This window comes from Chrysemys picta, chromosome 4 (assembly GCF_011386835.1).
Source record: "Chrysemys picta bellii isolate R12L10 chromosome 4, ASM1138683v2, whole genome shotgun sequence".
Lineage (NCBI taxonomy): Eukaryota > Metazoa > Chordata > Testudines > Emydidae > Chrysemys > Chrysemys picta.
This window is the reverse complement of record NC_088794.1, coordinates 118,481,478-118,503,579: the sequence shown is the minus strand read 5'-3', so window position 1 is coordinate 118,503,579 and position 22,102 is coordinate 118,481,478.

Below are 22,102 nucleotides of genomic sequence, written 5' to 3'. Positions count from 1 at the left end.
GATTTTGCCTTCAATGGGAGCCGGGCTGCTGCCAAGCTTGATATAAAATAGAATACAGACAGCAAACCCTGTGAAATGCAAGCAAAGGGCATCTGCACTTGCTTCACCTAGCAGCTAGAGGAGCAATTCGCTGAGAACCATGCAGCATGAAGGAGCTTTTGCTTCTGTAGGTCCATTTCATTATTACTAATTCAGACAAGATGGCAGAAGGCAGTCACTACACCCAGGAATCTGGCCTACATCCCAGACACTAAGTACAGTTTAATGTTGGCTGATTAATTTTTCACTGTTTTAACATATTTATCCTTTTCCAGCTACAAATTAGTTATGTCTTAACTTTTCCTACCCAGAATTGGTCATGAATAAATGGCCGCGTGTCCAGTGTTTCTTGCCTAAGGGCAGGCTTGCTTTGGTCACAGATATTAGCTCAGAAATCTAACAAATGAAAGGCGCTTTAATGAAAAGATTTAGAACCACATCTTGTGCTCCGGCTGCTTTGTGACACGTGTGATGAAAAAGCTAAAAATATCTAATCAGAAAAAATGATCCAGCTAAATATAGCTCCTGATTCATTGTGTGACTTTAAAGGTGCTTAAAGGGTGAGGCATCCCAGATCAGGGCCAGTCCCATGATGTCCTCTCATTAATAAAACCTTTGTGTTACCAGGTACAGCTGCATTGCAGAACTGCACTCCATTCTGACAACTGAAAAAGGCTGAGAAATTCAGTAATGGCACCGTTCAGCATCTAACAATTTGAAATACTTCCAGAGCTTTTGCTTTTCCAGAGCAACTTTAGATTTAGGCATATGTCTTCAAGGATATTTTTATAAGAATTTGAAACCCGAAGTACCTTACAAAACATCGAGACTCCCTTTACCAAGTACTAAAATGCAATCACTTCTAGGATGGAACATGGTAACTGTTTAGCAGAGAGCAGCAACACCACACAGCTGGTCAGGACAGGAGGTAAAGGAGAATAACCTAGCTGATTTAAACTGAAAGAGGAATTTTGCTAGCCAGAATTTAAATGGCCAGGACACCCAAGCTAGTTGCCTTATGCTTAAAAAAAAACTCTGTGGGATCATTACTGGTCAAGACCTCAGTTTTATGAAAGATGGCACTTCCAACAGTACAGCATTCCCTAGAACCACACAAGGGCAGTGAGTCAGTACTGACTCAGAGAGAACAACATTCGTTTAGGTTGCAAGCACTTGGGGGCAGGTACTGTATTTTATTAAATGTTTGTACAGTGCCTGGCACTATGAGGCACCAGTTCCTCATCAGGGGCTCTTAGGCACTATCAGAATGAGTCTCTGTTTTGTCTAGGTGACAAGCTCTGCAGTCAAAGATGATTTCTTAAAAACAACCTGGATGAATCTGAAAATTTTCAGTTTCACCTGGTGGCAAGAGATACCAAAATCCATACCTGCTTCATGGACCTTTCCCCAGTCATTACTATAGCAGATGTTTCCAAGACCATTTCCAGTACTGCACACCAATGTCCCTTTGGTGTACCAGACTTCAGTGAAAAAGGATTCCTCAAGTTCAATTTCCAGTTTAAAATCCAGCAGTCCATTACCACTTATGCACAACTATGTATGTGCTATCCTGCTCATCCACCCAGACAGCAAGTCACTGGCTAGTTATTTTATTTAAGGGAAGTTTGGATCGAGGAATATGTGAAAGAGAAAGGCTAAGTTTTTTCTCTTGCCTTAAATTAAATGTTTTGTTTGGCCTTCAATTAAATTCAAAGCTGACCCTGAAAATACTCAGCACACAGGGTGTTGTTGGATGGGGAATCAATCTTTTACCATCTGTCTCACAGTGGCTGGCCCCTTTGAGGGGAGATGGACCACAATCACAGTGAATGTGCAGGGTGAATGTGCAGTTCAACTGTGAATGCTCATTACTTTATGAGATGCTTATAGAATGCTGTATAAAGAGAGGAACTATGTTAATCCTACTCAGAAGTTTATAGAGAGAAAATTCTAGCATTGTTCTACATGAGGGAGAGATGGGGACATTTTACATTCTCACCACCTACCACCACTTTTATACAACTCCACCCCCTGTAACCCAATCTGCTCTGGCTCCCATTAGTGAATAATTCCAGGATCTTTGGCATCAGGAGGACTCACACCATAGATTAAAATGCACAGTTTTTAATTGCTGCTCTTTCCCATGTACGTCTTTTGAAAAAAAAGATCAGTGAAGCAGATGCGAGGAAATGAACTCATTTGTTCTACCAGGCTCTGTAAACACCACTGTGGGAGTCAGGCTTCTCGGAAGGGGAAAGTAATGTTAATGGAAGCTCCTATCTGAATGCAGGGGGAGTTCTTATACTTGAAAACTGGAAATGTTACTTTGATAGCAAAGAAGGCAGCACAGTTCAGTGTGAAAAATCACCGGCACCAAGGACAGCAGTTTGGCATTGCTTTGATGTCAATGCCACCAGTAGGTATTAGGTGTATTGATGATGCTCATTTGAAGCCAGACTGAGAGTCCTTGGAGTTAAAAACAAAGTCAAGAGTCTGGCTTGCAGGTGCTGCTCTTTGTAATAAAGATAGGCTCAACCTTATTTATTAATCCTTCTGCTAACAAATGTACCAGCGGTAATGATCAATTCTCAGACCTCCCAGTCCTCTTGTTCCACCCCCAGCCAGCCAACCAACCAACCAGCCCTCCCACTCATTTCTGCTTCCTTGTGTGGTGCTGCTGTCCTTGTACCACCCTGCACACAAGCTTTTCCCTCTGCCTATTGCAGGTGCTCAGACAAATTGTTTTTTTTCTCATGGGGAGCCAGTCAGGTTTTGTTGTGCAACAATGTTGCACACAAATGGAACCTGAAGATTGATCCCAGATACTAATGCTGGATCTATCTGGACAGCCCACCAGGAAATAGCAGGATTAGTGACATATGATTCAGGGGTGGCAGGACACCCTCTGTCAGGCCAAGGTTTCCCACTCCTCAGAAAGGTAGTGACCTAGGCCTATCACCCCCAGGCCCTGGCTTTCTGAGGAAACAAAAGCATTTGTTTATGATTTACAATTACATTTCAAAATGAAAATTGCTGATCACAAATTCTAGCTTTTTCATTTAAAAAGTGTGGGGAACATCCTACTTTTTCACACTTTTGTTACTTTTCCCCCTACCTTTTCCAAGTGGAAAAGAGGATCAGAGGATTTTTTAAATAAGAGAATGTGGGATTTTTTGCCCACCAACTCTAAATTAAAAATTTCAAAATATCTTGAAAGTTTTCAAATGAAATGAAAACTCGTTTGCATTTTTCTTTTAATTTTTGTGAAACAAACGTACTGTTTTTCCAACCAGCTCTATATGGGATCTAGAAAGGAAGTTTCCATTTTCTTGCTCAGAACTTGAAATTATTATTTTGTTTGCTAGTTTTTCCACTTTGTGGATCAAGCTTCCAGCTGGGATCTTAAGCTCTGGTCTCTTTAGCAATCTCATTCATTTCCTGGCACTGGTGCCTAATCTGAGTCTGTGGGGAGTACTCACCTGTTCATTAAACTTTCACTTTCCTCTCCTGTCTACCTTAGAATCTGAGTCAATTTCTCAGGCACCTGCTGTGATACCCACTTGTCTTGTTGGTATCCTGTGAATTCTATGTCTAACTTTTCCCCCAGCAGCTTGCTCATTAATTTTTTCCTGGCACCGGGATGTAAGCAAAATGTGGGCAGGTACTGAGAGATCCTTCTTGTCAATGACTTACTACAGGCAGAGTGGGAGGACACACATCACACAGAAAAAAATGATTTTTGCAGTGTTTTGCAAGTTGCCAATCTTGACCCACTGTCCTCTTACCACTTACATCCTTGGGCATGGATCCCGCCTCCTTTTAAGTGGGCACATTGCTGTCAACTTCCCTGCGCAAATCTACCAGAACAGCAAAGAAACCATGAATCTGAACCAAGTGTAATTGTGGAGCACTATATTCCCAGGTGTTGGTGCTGTGACAGCTGTGCAAGCACTTACCTTTTCCCTTTATGTTTAAACGAATTGGCCATCACTAATCCACTTTGGAAATGGATTGCCACTGCAACCTCCCTCCCTTTGGACTTTCTGCTGCCAGCACCTGTGTTGGTTGGTGCCAGCACTCAATCTGGCCCCGGATCAAAAAAGTGACTGTCAAAGAACTATGAGGGGTTCCATACTTTATTATCTTTCAGTGATTCCAGCTCAAATGTGCTGAGTTTACAACTCACACAATGATTTTTCTAACTCAACCTGGCATCTGAAAATCCACAGCTGCCCTTCCTGTCTCTCCCATCCTTGCTAGTAATAAAGATTCCTCGAGCAGAATTTACCTGACTGTTTTGCTGATTATTCACAGGGCATAACAGAACCCAGCTTACTGGCCTGTGGCTGTACTGGGTCTTTATTGCTAACAGTGGTAGAGAACTGTTTGAATAAAGCAGCAGATCAGTACCCTGAGACGAACAGGGACCAAACTCTGGGCCTGTTTGTCCCCTGCCTTGCACCTCGTGTCATCATTTACACTGTGCAAAGTGAGTGTCAAACGCTGCCATAGGGATAAGTGAAGTATGATGATGTTTTACACCCACTTTGAACAGGCATAAACAATGGTACAAAAATACAAGTCAGGGTACCATTAACTTCACTGTCTTTTGAATGAGACGGTGTCATTTTTACAACCTCTTTTCCAGCGGTAACCAGAGTTTAGGAAGAAAGTGCATCTATTAGAGCACTGATCAGACATTTTGGCAGCATGTGCATTTAGCAAGCGGTGTGTTTCCACACAGGATGGTTTTACCATATTATTAGCTAATCCAGGATGATCAATTGCTCACGTGCACAGCACAACAATTATATGACATTAGATTGTAAATTGATTGCAGATTTGGATTGGAGTTTTTTAACTTTTAAAAAAATGACAGTGGAAGAGTAAGTGTGGAGATGAAGAGCTTTTTTCCCCCTCTCTCTCTTTCTCATGGGCTGCCAGGCATGCAAAATACATTTGTGTTTTGGCAGAGAAGGTTCATTTGCCAGTGGCAAAGATTTCTTTAAACCTCATCCAAACTGAAATCAATCAGGAGCCAAATCATCTAGCTATCACAGATGAAAGGTTAAATCCAAGTGAAAGGTTAACTCCAAACAGGAAACTGTGATTGGGGAGTTGTTCTGTTAGCTCAGTCACACACACCACTCAATTGAAAGGGAAGGTTGGGGTGCATTCTGTCATGGTTTTGGCTCTACTCACATGGTCCAACCTCATGCTTCATGGAATAAACTGCTCACTGCAGGGGTGAGGAAAAGATCCCTACACTGCCTTCAATCCCATGTTCTGCACTGCGCAATTATCCAGAAGTTTTATAAAAAGGAGCTGAAAGGAGCCGGTGTTTGGGGGCTAAATTAAGAGGTAACATAAATGGCTGTGTAAATTACACATCAGCAGAATGGCTAAATTTACACACAAGCAGAGTTGAAGGACTGGTTTGTAGCAGCAAAAGTTATGATGCAAGATAAACATATAGCAACAACTCCCTTACTTACACTCTCTTGTTGCCTATCTTATTGCAACCCAGCCATTCTGCCCCTTTGGCATATTCTTTACACCAGGCGACAGTGATTTATTCCAGAGTACTGATGTGTAAATGACACCAACACCTACATCACCTATGAATTTAACTCCTGCTGCATTTTCTTTTTAATGCATATTGGTTTTTACATAGAACAATAAAAGGAAAAGCTAACCTGGCAATGAGGAAATACATCTCAGGGGTCCTGATGACATCTCAGTGCCACTCAAGCTGCATGTTAATTGTTCAGTATAATGTCTGAGACACGTTTATATGTGTATAACTCTCAAGTCAGTGGGTAACCTTTGAGCTGCTCTCTAGCTAGTGAACTTCCATCAGACATAGTCACCTGTTTTTCCTCAGCCTGAATTGTTAATATTTCCAGATGCTGATTAACTCTGTGGATTGATTGGGCTCCAGATGTGTCAGCCAAGTAGTATTTCACCCAGGGCTCTGTCAGCCACAAGATAGTTGGGAGGTATTTGTTATAATCAATGATCACTGACAGATCTATCCCAGATGGCTTCTTGAAAGCAGCTCTCATGCTCCTTGGCAATTCCTTGATGTTAATAGAACCATGTGAACTGACTGTGGAGAAACCCTGAACCCTACACAGAACTCACTTGCTTTCATGTTTCCTGCACAAACTCAAGACTCGGACCATGTTCATTAAAAAGTGCACAGGCCTGTGTCCAGTTTCAACAGGATCGTGGTTCTTTTATTATGAAAAGTTGGTGCTTTCACACTATTTCAATGGAAGTCTAGGTAAAACACTTTGGTCTCAGCCATCTTTTGCTTTGGTATTTTGAAATTGTTTGGACATGAAGCTCACAACAAGACTCAGAGAAACCACGTGAGCTGGAACCAAAGGAGATATTTGCATGAACCAGCTGTGAAGACAACCAGAGTTTCACAAGGTGTAGGAATGATACATGAACCCTTCAATACAGAATCAGTTAGATATACAGGAATGCAGATGAGGAGGAAATATTTAATTTACGTCTTTTCTAACAATTTACATAAACTAATTCAATTAGGGGAATTTGGAAATATACAACAAATAGGATGAATAAACTGTATACAAGTGGGAAGGGCATGGGTGCTCTTATGGTTAACCCAGGACTGCAACACAGGAGAACTAGATTTTGTTCCCAGCTCTGACTCACTGTGTGACCTTGAGCAAATCATTTAATAGTTCTGTACCTCAGTTTCCCCATCCATAAAATGGGAATAATAAAAATTTGCACCTCATAGGAGTTGTCAAGAGGCTTACTTATTTGATTATTATTTGTAAAATGCTTTGAGATCCTTGAATTTGAAGGTAGTGCCAACTTTTATGGTAGCTGTAAGATAATCCAGTGAGCTCATTACTAGTGCTGGGTGACCTAGCTTCAATAAAATAAGAATAGGACCAAACAGAAAAAGAAATGTGTTCGTATCCAAAAATATGTTGTTGACTTGGAGGCAGAAAAGGATATGAAAGAGATGGGTGTTGAAGGAAAGATTTGAAGGAGGAGATGGACAAAATACTGCAAAGAGTGTCACTTTTGTTGGTATTTTGTTGGTATTTCCAGCGTACAAGAAGTTAACAAGTCTTGTAAAGCTCACCAGAAAGCCTGAAGCTTACTCAAATGTATGACTTACAGATTCAGCAGAAATGTTAATTACAGAAATATACGTCAATTACTCACGCTTCAGGGCTTCAGCCAGTCCCTGCCGATCACCTGCAGGGGACAGGAAGGGATTTTTTTCCCACCCAATGTATTATGAGGCTTTGTTTGTTTGTCCATCTGTCTTCATCCTTTGAAGCATGAGGGAGGGCCACAGCTGGAGATGGGACACTGGGTGAGTGGGACAGTGCTCTGAGATGACCGGAGGGCTGATTCTTGCTCCTGTACTCAGGGTTTAACTGATCACCATAAGTGCAGTCAGGAAGGAATTTTCCCCCAGGTCAGACTGGCAGTGACACTGAGGTTTTTTACCTTATTCTCAGCTTGAGATATGGGTCACTTGTTGGGATTATCTGGGTATATCTCAGGCCTGCTGTACACTAGAAAATTAGGTCATTTTAACTACATCAGTCAGGGGTGTGAAAAGCCACCCTACTGAGTGATGTTGTTAAAATGACCTAAATCCTCATGTAGACAATGTAGTCTCTTGGAGAGACACCAAGTAGACACCTCTTGGGAAGTGGATTACCTAAACTGACAGGAGAACCCCGCCCATCGCGGTAGGTAGTGTCACTACACTGAACTGCTACAGCGGCGCAGCTATGCTGCTGTAGTGTTTTAAGTGTAGTCAAGTCCTCATTTAATGAATTCCCTGCCAGTGCAGGCCTGGGGCATTGGTGCACCTCACTCACTCCTAATCTCTGCCGGTGTCACATAATAGTTTAATTTCCTGTGGGCTGTAATGTTTTGATCTAATTTCAATTTTTGGCTTTCGTGTGTGGGGGTGTTGGAGGCCTGTGATATACAAGAGTTCAGACTGGATGATCTGCTGGACCCTTCTGGCCTTCAATTCTATGACTTTATGCCAAGACCCACTATTATCCTCTCTTTGCTGAGCATCAGTGGTGAGAAGTGGAAATCGGCTGTGTGGAGGACACTGCTTATAGTGTAGCTGAAACACTCCTAGGAAAAAAGAACAGGAGTACTTGTGGCACCTTAGAGACTAACAAATTTATTAGAGCATAAGCTTTCGTGGGCTACAGCCCACTGAGTGTGTACAGCTATCAGCAGGCATGCAGAAAGGGTGAATGATACTTGCATTCTGCAAGAATATGAGTTCCATCCACACCAGAGTAGTTTGGATGAACCAGGTGCACATTAAGAAACAAAGCTGGTTACTTATTTGTGAATGACTGTATAGCTCTCTTTTTTACACCTTTCTTTTTTCTAATCATTTATTTCTACCCGAGATCAGTCAAATCAAAAGCAGCATGTGGCTAAGGGATTTACATGGCTCGTGTGATTGTTAATGAGCGACAGAGTCTCTCACTGCAGGGACATTGGTTCATATCTGGCCCAGATGTGAAAGTCGTTCAGCTTGATGGCTGTGCTATGACCCCTCTAAAAGGCATAGGTGGTCTTAGTCCAATTCCTAGTAGCCAAGAACTGAATGAGCATAAAGACAACAGAGCTCCCTCCAGCTCTAGATGTGAGGTGCATTTATCAGGCAAGCATGGGAGAAGCTTGTATTACCACTGCTCTTGCTGTTACCTGTTCTGTAAATTAAGAAAAACCTTCATTTCTTGGCACGTTCCATACTGCCCTTTTCTCCAGCCCTAAATCCACTTTTAAAACAAAAAAACAGCATCTGTCTTTCACTGCATTCCTTTGAACTTAAAATCCCTCCTATGGTCCAGCATTTTGTTGTACCTACTAGAGAACATGCCACCTCTGTAATGTGCTTATCAAGTTGGGCAGCTGGAGATTACTGCTACTTTCCATTCACAGAAATTTCCCTCTTATAAAACACTGGTACAAATTCCAGACTTCTATCTGCTCGTGTGATCCTGAGATATTGGCTCTTCAGTAACTGAACAGAATTTAAAATGCCCCCTGTTAAAGCAGAGAGCAGCAGAGAAAAAATTGCAGTACATGATGTTTCATTTCTGGGTGGCTAAAATTATGTGTGAGTTACAAGCAAGTATATTATTCATCTCACTGGAGGGGGAAAGAAAAAGACCCTCATGAAGAGCAGACTTATTCTCTAGTTCTAGTTTGTCAGTTTTGTCATTACAATGAGATTAAAACACCTTGTGAAACAGGCAGCAATAGCAGTTCAAGCAGTGGTGATTATTCTGTGGGGCAAATTCTTCTGTCAGTGACACCAATGTAAATCTAGAGTAAATCTACAGACTTCATTAGATTTACATCAGGGATGATTTTAACCCTGATCTGTTATGAAGTACAGGGCTGTGCAGAGTTCAGCCGATTTAGTTTTCTGGAGTTCAGGGAGAAGCTAGGGTTTTGGTTTCATTCATGTGGGATTTTCTCACATTGAGTTTTATTCTGTTGTCAACTTTTGAGATTCTGTTCTGAGTCTCACAGTATTTGGTGTCTTTTTGAAGCCCCAGCTCCCAGAGTCATGTGAATACATGAGAATCTTGGATTTAATTTTTAAGAGTAAATTTCTAGCCCTTGTGGTGGCAGAGAAGAGCTTCAAAATGTGACCCGGGTGCATCGGAAAGACTCAAAAACAAGAAGGTAAATAAAAAGAACCCAAATCTTTCTTTCTTTTTTAAATCTCATGCCAATTTTAGGGGGTCTGACTCATGATTTTGAATGGTTGATGTTAGCAATATTGGTTCTAGGTTTGAATGAACCTTAAACCTAAAACAAATCTCAGCCAAAGTTTCACTGAGTTTCCACCTGAAACAGTAAGCAAGCTCAGTTTTGAAAACTTGGCCCAACTTCAGACTTCAGCCCAGATTCAGTTACTGGAAAGCGGAGACGGGACAAGCTACAAAGTTTGGATACAGATCCAACTTTTTTCCAAAGTTGGGGGGTTCAGAGGGAGCTTCGCAGTTCAATCCATTAGAGAGACATGAGCTAGCCACAAAACACAGATCTAGAACCAGATTTTCCAAAGCCAAGTGCTTTTCAAAACTTAGTGGTTAGGAAAGCATCACTCACCCCCACCATCCCTGCTGGGGTCATGTCTTTCCTTTCCAAAAACAGTAGGATTGCCCCTTTTGTGCACCTAGTAGCCCACCTCTTGGCTTCTTTTTCTTATCACTGTCCGTTGATTATTTGTTTCCTCCTTCAGAGCCTGTGTTTGAATGTGTGCGCATCTGAGTGAGCTGAGGAGAGAAAAGATGGACAGGGCCAGGGGAGATAAGGAGAAAGGTGGCTAGCGAGAAAGAGGAGAGGCAGTATGGTGGCAAGGAAAAGCAAGAGAAGGAGATTGGGGAAAAGACACTTCAACCCTTATCATCACAATCCATAGAAGCTGGGGTGAAGGGTGCTATAGAAAACATGAGGGGGATGGTGTTTCAGCTAGTTCTAAACATTATTCTGTGTCATCAGAAAAGCAAATATTTTTCTTAGCTTAGCTCCTACATCATGCACAAAATTGCCTCACCATGAGTACAGGTCAAGTGCTTTTATTTATTTCTTGTAAGAAAGCAAGCATGGCAAGAAGAGCCATTAAACTCCTGCCTTTCCATAAGAAAAGAGACACTAGAGGAATTAGCAGCAGAGCTCTGTAGGTAGGTAGATAAAATAATAAGGTGAGAGGCATAGAAGAAGCAGCCTCTTGTGAGTAAAGTGAATCTTTAACATGTTCAGATTCTCCATAGATTGGAACGATTTTCTCTCTGGATATCTACCCTGTACACAAACATATACCTCTCTTCTCCACCCCAATCTACTCCTCTTTCCCTTCACAAAGGCCTGGTCTACATATGAAATTTAGGTTGTCATAGTGACGACATTCAGAGGTGTGAAAAACCCACACCCCTGAGCCCCAGAGCTATACTGACCTAACCCCTGGCATTCCTGAAGCAACAGAAAAGCCCCTCCCATCGCTTTAGGTTGCTTCTACAGTATGGGGTTATGCAAGCATAATTACAGCACTGTTCTTATGCCACTATAGTTCCTTTAGTGTAGACATGGCCATGGTTTCACCATTATTATTGCAAGAGCTCTCTTCTGCAGCTCCTGCCATCTGGAATTGCTTCTCTGTAGCTTCATACCATCCATTCTCCTCTAATTTCCAATCTCAGCTGGAAATGTTTTCCCATGACTGTTCTGCTATCAGCCTTATGTCTGATTGCTTTAATGAAGAGGCCGGAAGAGATGACCTAAGGGTCTAATCATCAGGTTTGTCACAATTAGACTCCTGGACTTAGTGTCAGATGTTGGAAGGACTGCATCAGCATTTCAGCCTTCTGAGGCCATGCTGTTTGCTTTGTGGTAGGGCCTTTCATAGGAAAGTGTTAAAACAAATGCCCTGTCTTCTCTGGGGGACATGAAACATCCTAAACCACTTTTCATAAGTCAGATTTTGCTTTTATGTCTTTGGCCAAAATTTTCCCAACAGCCACACCAGAGGTAGCTGCATTTTAGTGGTACTGAATGATTATATCTGTAAATTGCAAAGTGATCCTTTGGGGCAGAAGGCATTATATAAATATCATTAGTACCTCTTCACTGTATAGGGCCAGTTTAAAAAAAAAGGGGGGGGGGTGGTAAAGGTCTGTGCACACTCCAATGCACTGCTGCAGTTTGTGAGCATCATTTAGGTAATTGGGACCAGAGCAGAATCAACACAACAACAGGGAGACTATTTTCATGGAGCATTGTGCTCCACTCAGGTAAGTACTTTGAGGCTCCTTGCATGTAGGTGATACTGACTTCTGCTGCATAGAATCAGAACTGCTTAGCTGTGTGTCATAGATGTTAGCAAGTAATGAAGAGTCTCTTTTAAGTCAAGTGGTGCTTTGCTATACTTTTCTGAGTGTGCTCATAAGATCAGTTGCTGGATTTTCTGAGACCTTGAGGACCATTTAGGATGCATCCCTTTTATAGACCAGAGTATCATGGGACATGCTTTTACGACTTAATGATTCTTGTTTGTTGTACAGAGGTGTGAGAGCTACAAAAGCAGCCAAGCAGCGAAAGGTTAGTCTCTGTGATGGCCAAGCTAAACAGAATGCAGGCATTACTGAAATCCCACTATGGGGGCTCTGTGAGTAGAAGTTAAACCCCTCCTGTACCTTGTTTAACTTGGCTACATCTATGTAAGTAAGTAGTTACCATAATTAATATATTGTCACTGTAACTGCAGTGTAAGCCTCAAAACCAAACCTCTATTCTCCCTGGTTCTGTAGTGATGTTGCTATACTGTCACCTAGTGGTGAATGTGCAAGAAAAACAGTTGAATAAAGTTGATTAGACAAGGTGCAGTACAAATGTTGGTACAGAGATGGGCAAGGAGAGGTGATGGGATCTAGATCTATGGGTACAAATATTCACAGACAGTGAATTTCAAAATCACTGGCAGAAATATTGGTGGAAACAATGCAATTGCACACACGAGTATTCACACAAGTGCGTATGCTCTCACTCAACCAAGAATCAATGCCATTTGACTTACTAAGACCAAACACATCTAAGAACACCCTGGAACATCTGGAGATTTGCAATCAGTCCACAAAGTAAAACATGCACAAAGATATTGGATGAATACATTGAAATAACAGAGAAATCCCCATCTGCTCACGGACATTCTCCAGGCAGGGAAGGAGTTTCAATTCAGCATATAAACTTCTGGCATTGTATTAATGCTGCAAATGTACACACTATACAGGTATACCACAGGGCACTTTCCCCCTTTACCTCTTTTTTTTTTCCTTTGGAATCCCAGGCAGCTTACAGCCTACCAAATTCTGGCCAAGCACTGACCAAAAATATTCACTACCTCACTTTGTGCTATGGTGAGGTGCTGGTCAGATTTTGAATGATGAGTGTAGACCTTGCTCCCCCTGTGCCTGCTTTGTTCCTCCACCTTCTGTGAAGCACAGAGCCAGCTGGGCCTGGAGGGATTAGTGTGCCACTCCCTTTTTAAGGATAGTGTAGTTGCCACACCATTGCCCAAAACAGGAATTATGGCTGGGTTTCTTGGGGGTAGTTCAGCTGCAGCCCCTTCCAATGCCCCTGGCAATACCTAGGGCACAATCTAACTCTATGGCAAGCAATACAGACAGACCTAGCTGGCTCGTTCAGGAATGTTACTGGGGAGACAAGGAGGTGCTGTCATATTTCTGTGCACATGGAGGAGGTCAGCCAGGACAGGAAAATTCTGACATTTCTTTTTTTCAGTTTTTAAAACGCAAATTATTCCCCTGGTTACCTTTAGCCAATGGAATTCAGGCCTGGGTCTTGAGTAAATGGCACAGAAATGAGCCTGAAATACAAATTAAGAGAATGTGTCTCTACCAGGTGGGATTATTCATATTTTATGAGTCCAAATGTGTTTTGCATGTTACAGCTTGTGTTCCCATTAACTCCCTGGCATGAAGGGAAATGTGCAAACACTGACAGCAGGCTGCAGACTGACTGTGAAGTGTGTCCACTTCAGCTGAAGTGTGGATCTGTCAGCTCACTAGGCTAAAGATGGCACTTTTTGAGCAGTCAGTTAGTGGCTGACCATCATAGCCCTGGCACAATGTATCTGTGAGGAACCTGGGATTCTGCCATTGTCACACATTCTGGCTGGAAGGGATCAGGAGAAGTGATTATGAGGTGAATGCATTTAGTTTTATTCCTTTTTTATTCTAGTTAGGGCACGATCCTTTTCCCACATAAAGAAGTGTCAGACTGAATGGTCTAGGCCCCGCCCCTCTGAGCCCCAGAGAGGTTTGAATTCAGACCCATCTCTGATGTATTTTCTATACTAAGACACCAGCCATATACTTTGCATGAATTACTTTTAGTTCAGTTTAGATTAGGGAAAATGACCAACAAGGAGTAAAGTCCTCTTAGGAGAGCATAGCATGCACATCTCCTCGGCTCAGAGAACAAAATGGCCACTGTCTCTATGTTCTTTGAAATATAACCGTGCAGCAGAAAAGAAAGGCATTGCATCTCCTATTGACATACATCACAAACTTTATACAGCATCTTTATCTTGAAAGATCACCAAGTACTTTATAAACAGTGGGACCCAATTGTGAAGTCTTTACTCATTTATTACTCAACCAATTCATGTCAATGGGATTTTTCACTAAGAAAAGATTGACTGACTATGTTCTTCAGGATTTGGCCCAATCTATATGTTAATATATTTACGGCTTTATTATAAAGTGTTGGATTTAACCTATAAATCCCTAATGGTGCATTAGGCAGGTCTCTTGAAGTATTTAGGGGGGTTCTTCCCATGTGATAGTACAGCAGTTGAGATCAGTAAAATCTCTCAGACTAACAGCTGATTTAACTGAGAGAGGGCTGCTGACGGGGGATTGTAACATTGCAGTTTATGGGAATAAACTCAATCTACACTGTGGGGGGTTCTTGGGGAATGTGTGACTAACCCAAGAGAAAAGGAGCTGTCGCTCTCTAAGGACGCGGGACAGGACATCAGCTCAAGCTGGATAATCATGAAGGGAGGGAAACCAGTGATAAAGGACTAAGAGCAACAATCGAGGATGGCAGCCGGGCAAGTGCTTGACTGGCAACATTTTTTGCGGTTTCCCTGTGACTTTAATTAGACACCTCAAAGGCACCTACATTTATGAGAGTGACAGAGATGACTGAAAGAAGCCAAGCATCTCATCAACAGACATATCAGGAAGAATAATCAAGGCAGCTGAAGCAAAACTGGAAGCAGCTGAGCCATTTAGGACAGGAAGGACCAAAATATGGTGAGGCTGTGCATGAAATCTAGAGATAGAGAGAATTAATTACTTTGTTCATGTCAAACATGTCACATCTCATTGCAGGGAAGAGGGCAGGTCCAAAATGGATAAGAATAAATCTAATATTTTCCTGTTAATATTATCTTAACAGCAGCTTTCACATCAAGAGATTCCAAAGAATATGGGTGGTGAATGGATGGATAACTTGACACTGAATGTAGCCATCTTGTATGTGAAGTGTGGTAGGTGTTTAATGGTGACCTCCTACACCATTCAGAGAAAGTAAAGAAAAATATTGTGTCCAACTGAAAGTGCAAAGAGGAGTTAGGAAGGCAGGAGGTATTTACTCAAATTATATAATTTGAATAAATACATCCTGCCTCCCTAACTCCTCTTTGCACTTTCAGTTGGTAGTCCATCACCGACAATGACAATATTGTCACAGTTCTCATATATGGCTACACATATGACTCTACAGTCCAAAACCTGATGCACAGAGTTGGCCGCACTGAGGGCATGGGAAGTCTGTATCTATGATGTTTGATGATGCAGCTCTGTGGCGCCTTTCACGTGCAGCCTGGAGATAATTTTGTTGATCCCGCTCAAACTTGTCACATGCTAATCTTTTCAGAGACTGCGAGTGAGTCCTGTTCTGAGCCATTTGCTCAAGTTCTTTGGGACTGATAACAGCCCACTGGAGACTGCTCTTCAGATTATCTTTGAAGCGCTTATATGGACGACCCTTCTTTCTTTTGCCCTGACTCAGCTCCCCATACAAGATCTGTTTTGGGATACGGCGGTCTTCCATTCTGATGACATGCTCGGTCCACCTAAGTTGTGCTCTGAATAACATTTCCTCAATGCTGGTTGTGTTTGCACTCTGTCCTGCCAGCAAATGCTCATTATTGAGCGGAGAGAGCGCATGTGAAATTGCTCAAACTGTTTAATGTGATGTCTATAAAGAGTCCACGTCTCAGATCCATACAGGAGAGATGTTAGAACCACTGCACTGTAGATCTTCAGTTTGGTGGAGAGATGGATGTTGTGTTGGTTAAGAACTTTTGTTTGAAGTCGGCCAAGGGCCTGGCTGGCTTTAACTAATTCTGGAGAAGATTTCCTTTCAAGAGGGCTGTCTCTTGAGATGGTACTGCCCAAATACTTGAACTGATCTATATTTTCCAACTGTGTGCCTTGGATGAAGATGGCTGGCACTGGGGCATTGGAATGAGGTGCTGGTTAGAACAAGACCCCTGTCTTTCCGAGACTGATGGTGAGGCCGAAGACCTGGGATACTTCAGAAAAGCTATCAACGATGACCTGAAGGTCATCTTATCTATGAGCCATCAAAGCGCAGTCATCTGCAAAAAGTGCCTCGACAAGAAGCCTCTCCAGTGTCTTGGTCTTAGCACTGAACAGGGCTCCATGCCCTGTGTGGGCTAGAGGCACTGAAGGATTTCTCAGTTCCTTCAGCAGGATTCATCCTTCATCCAGCTTAGAGATTGGATGCTATGCAGTGTGCAAAGCAGAGGGCCACAAACTGAATGATGAGAATAAAAATATGGGCCAGACCCACAGCCAGTGTAAGTCAGCGCCACCGACATCAATGGAGGTTTGCCAATTTCCGCAGGTGGAGAATCCATCCCAAATATTGAACAGCTGCCTCATTCGCTGAGCACTCACTACCACAATGGGACAGTGATCTTGCATTAACAATAGACTTTGTGATTAAAGACTATCTCCTAATGCACGTGCAAAAATGGGCAAAGTTAAGGTTATACAGACAGGTCTGACTTTGGCATTTTCTTACTTTTGAGCACTTCATTTTGCAATCTGAACATTCTTTAGTGTTTTTATGGAGAGAGTGTGTCCATGTATGTGTACGTGTGCATATGTGTCTGTAGCGGGGTGGTTACCCGCTCCTGCCCTGTGGGGTTTGAAACAGTCCTGGGAGAAGGCTGTGGCAGGGAGAAGCAGCTACTGGGCTGATTGGGGAAGTAGCTGCAGCTGGGCCACGCCCCAATCAGGCCACAACTGGCCCTATATAAAAAGGCTGTGAGCCAGAGGCCAAGCAGTCTCTCTCTGCCTTCAGAGGGAGAAGGGCTTGGCTACAGCGAGCTAGACACAGGGTACCTGAGTGGAGCAGGGCTGGGGAAAGGCTGAGGAGCTGGGGAGCTCCAGCCTGGATAGCCCCAGGCTGCAGCCTAGTAGGAGGCCAAGGGGTACTGGGGGTTGCAGAGGACAGCCCATGGGTAGGCAAGGCAGCAGGTCCAAACCCAACCTTGCCTGTGATGAGTGGCCTCTACTGCAGTCTGCCCCAGGGAGCGGGGGGCTAATTGGTGACTGGCAGTGGCCTTATTCTGAGGCGAGGTAGGGATAGTGGGTGGGGGTTCCCCAGGGAGGGGAGACCCTAGCACTGAGGGTGTACTGCCAGGGGCAGCACCCCAGATACAAGGGCACCAGGGTCCGGGAGGGACACGGGGGCCAGAGGACAGGCGGACCACTGGCCTGCAGAGGGCGCTCCAGGATGTTGGAAGAGCTAATTCCCAGAAGTCACCAGCAGGAGACACCGCAGGGGTGAGTCCGCCCCTCTATAGTGTGTCACTGTCATTAGTGGATGCTGGTTACCTTACTACTTGTTTTCCAATCCCCTCTTAAAAGCAACTGCATTATGTTCACATATGTTTTAAAATGCAAAAGCATCAAACAAAGGTTTGTAACTGAATGTAATAAATAATTCAACTGCAATTTTTTTAAATAGACCATATTTCTTTTTCCCTTTGAGCTGGGACTGAGAATAATCAGGATATCCCATAAGACTACATGAAAAGATGAAGAACTAGCAAACCCAAAGTGCTTCCCCAGCCCTTCCGAGAATTGGACACACAGCTCCATCAGCAGGAGGGCTTGCTGTAGTAACACACTTAGCCTGCATCCGAAAGTTTATTTCAAATAAGAGCTTTAGTTTAAAGGGTACTAGAAAAACTGCAGATAAAATTAGTGAGAAATCTACGGAGGAAAAATACGATCTACAGAAACTCCAGAAAGATATTATATTTAATAATGACAACAATATCACATATTTTATAGTCACTTTCATCCCAAAGGATCTCAACATGTTTTTCAACCTGTATATATACACACACAGGAGTCACTTTACCCAACACTGCATTGCAGCAACCTCTTGGCTGGAACACAACAGCACAAAGCAACACTTTAGAACAGAAGGAGGAGATGAATGCTGTATTCATTTGAAATCCAGGAGTAGTTTAGCAAGATAGGCCAGGACACTTGGGTTAAACATGCTTACTCTTGGGCAAATGCCATGGGACATTTAATGATCAAAACTGGTCAAGGCTTTCATCTTACATCTCAGGTAAAAAAGAGATGGCACCTCCCCTCAGCAACTTAACACCATGCTGGGGAGCTGGTTCATCATTGCCAAATCTCGTGATTTTTATTGTGAGTCTCAGGCGTTTTGGTGATTTCTTAAACCTACAGGTGCTGGAATATTGATATTACATGAGAACCTCAGCTTTCATTTTAAAAGTTTCTAGCCCTCATAGTTGCAGAGAAAATCTTGAAAATGGGAGCAGATGCACCCCAAAGGCTCAGAAAGCAAATTAAAAGAAGAAATTAAAAGAAACCAAAATTTTATATATTTTTAAAAATCTCATTATCTTTAAGCCAATGTCATGATTTTATATTTTGGCAGGGAGGAGGGAGCCAGACTCATAATTTTTGAACAATTGAGCTTGGCAGTACTACAGAGGCTTCTCCTTTGCAGTTTATACTTTTTTACCCCTAGATCTGGGTCCTCCAGGACTGAGCTGAGAAACATGGGCAGGCAGGGGAAACTTAACCCCTGTACTGTGGATAAACAGAAGGGGCATTAGTCCCCAGCGCTGTCTACTGACCTTTCATCAACAATAAAATTCCCTTCAACTGTTTTTAAAAAAAGAAATGGCCATGGCCAGCAAGACAGAATTTGGTCTTAAATTTCTTCTTTTAAACTCTGTTTTGATTGCTCAGCTGGTCTTTGATAACATGACGCTTACAAATTCATCTGACCCTATTAGCATGTAGTTATTTAATAACAGCACAGTGATCGAGTGTCTGAAGTTATCTGAGCCAGTGCAGTGAATTTCTAAGATGAAATGAGCTAAATTAGCAGTGAGGACAAAATACCTTTGACTGTGGAGAGACCATTAGAACAGTTCCTTTGAACAGTAATCTCCTGCCAAATTGATACACTGGGACATTATAAAATGTGTTAACACTGTTTAAAATTGGCCCCTTTGTGTAGTCTCATAGAGATGTCAGGGAATGAATGGGTCACAGAGACTTAACTATCCATTAATGCTGCCTAAGTAACATTGTGTTTGTGATGTTGTAGCACTGGCAGCCTAGCGGGCAGTCCCTGCTGCAGAAAATAGAATACAGCAACCTATTTAATAGTAATTACTTTATATGTAGACACAAAGCATGTTTAGACCCATACCGCGTTGCTAAGTTGCAAACTAGGGCCCTGATCTTGCAATGACCATGATGGCAGAACCCTGTGCCCAGCTGGAGACCCAATGAAGTCAACAGGACCCTAGGCAGGTGCAGGGATCTGTCTTCCTGGAGTTTGCTGCAGGATCAGAGCCCTCATTAGCAGCTGTAGCCTAAACAGGATACTGATGTCACTTCACCCTTAGCAGAGGTCCTCCCAGGCAAAGGCTAGAGGCACAGTGACTGGGATACCTCGTGGCCATTGCTCAGGGTGTAGCTGGATTATGAATAAAGAAAAGACTCTCAGCCTCCAGGTCTATTAATCTGGCACTCAAATTCATTCAGAGGCAAAGATTTAACCAATCACATCTCGATGGGACCAGTTATTCCAAGTTCAGAAGGCTGGAACTCTGCTTGAGGAGGCTTCTAAGCTTTGAGCTCTGCCAAATGTTGCTGCGTTTTTCTTTTCTTTTTAAATCTGAGAATTTATCAAACAAAGCTGTGGAAACCTCCAGCCAGAGAGAAGCAGTGGCCTGCAAATCCCAGGCCTGCAGGAAATTTGGTTTTGCTAATAAAGTTGACACCCGGAGGAATCCCAGTTCAAGGCTCTGCTGTTGCTGCCACTTCTTCCTGTGGTCTCCATTCCAAGAGGTGCAGATTTGACAGATGATCAGGCCTGACAGAACATTTGCAGAGATGTTCACATGTTCTCATGACAGGCGGGAGGCCCAGCCCATTCATTTTGTGTCCCTCCATGGAATCCAACTTCAGTTCTGTTGCTGTTCACACACACACAAAGGATTTTCTGGAGGAGGAGGGCTATGCAATGGAAGGGAAACTGTTTTTCTCTCACGTGCTATTGCTGTCTTCAGGGTTTTACTCTTACATCCCAGCTTCAAAAATCTGTCATGTATGTGGATGTTGGTTTAGCCCTTGCTTGGGAGTTTATTAGGATTATTATGATTATTTTTTAAAAGACTTTGTAAGTGAGAGGAAAAGCTTTTCAGTTCTGAGCAGCGTCTGTACAGTGACAAGCCATTCTCCTTCAAGGGACGCATGGCTGCACCGTTCTTCTGCTGAGATGGAACGGCTGCTCCTTTCATGTCTCCTTTTAAAAAAAATATACGCCAGGGAAGTAAGTAAACCTCCATCTCAAGCTTGTCTGTGATGCTCTGCTCTGCTGACTGATTATTATTTTAATTGGCTGGTGAGTTCCCACAACAGGAAAACCTTAAACATGGCCAGTCTGTGGAGAATGTTAAGACGGGAGGTTAGGTGCGGCATCTCTGCGAAGTGTGGAGCCACTCTGCAATCTGGCACATTTGCTTAATGACTTACACTTTTTTGTATTAACTCCTTCATTCTTCCTTTCACCATGATTACTTCTCCTGTTAGAGTGCCAGGTCAAGGCATAAGTGGGAAGGGGGGAAACAGTTGGAACAACTGGCCATTACCCAGACCTCAGTATTGACCACACTGCAAAGCCTTGGGGACATGCTGGCTCCTGGACACACACATTACCACAGCAGCCAGAGTGTATAGAAATCCAGGCACATATAATACACCCCCTGCAATCCAACAGTACTGAAGGAGAAAACGCCACTTGCTCTGGACTCTGATGCTTCTTCATAATTTTGTTTGCCATTTCGATACCAAAGTGATAGCCACCTTATAAAAATGATCAACAGACCATTTTAGTGGGGGATGAAGTAATCCATAGATTCTAAGGCTGAAAGGGACCATTGTGATCATCTAGTCTGACCCCCTGTGTTACACAGGCCAAACAAGAGAACGGTAAAGAACTTTCCCAAAGTAACTCCTAGAGCATATTTTTAGAAAAACATCCAGTCTCGTTTTAAAAATTGTCAATGATGGAGAATCCACCACAACCCTTGGTAATGATTAATGTTAGGATCCTTTGTGATGAAATGTGTTAGGTATATAATATAAGAAAGGAGAAGCTGATACCAGAGAAAAGTGTGGAGTTTGTGGCATCAGGTGTAGAGTAGTTGAACATCATCCTCCCTCTCTTTTCCCTTTTCTCTCCCTTTTCCTCTTCCTCTCATCTCCTCCTTCTTGCCTCCCTCCCTTTCATGCTTTAGGATTCATCATCCCATTTCTCTCCTCTGCATTCCATCTCTCATTTTCTCCAATTCCCCCTCCTCTTCTCTTTACCGTTCTCTTGTTTGAATTTATCTCCCTTTGAGGACACAGCCACTCGATGATGATCTGATCATAGAAACTTGACCAGGTTTGCCATTTTTCATGCAGTATAGCACAAAGTATAGAATGGAAACAGACACAAATGCAAAATCTAAGGACCCATGTAGACTACATATTAAAATCATAGATGAAGCTGGTGGTATTTCCAGCTCAGGGGAATATACCCATCCTAAAACTAGACATGTATCCAGAGCAATTAGCTACCCAAGTTCATACCAAGGTTTCAGATAGGATTGTACTTGAGGCAGCTAGTGCCACCATAGCTACCCTGATATTTTTAATGCGCTAGCTGGAAATTACACCTCCAGTTCCTGTGTAGACATACCCATAGACACAAGAATGTTGTTGTTGAATTGCATTTTCCTAAGCTATCCTGTGCATTAATGATATTATCCTTCAGTGCAGAAATATCCACTGCAGTAGCATATGGGATAATGTATAGGTGATACAGCATTTCCTCTTAA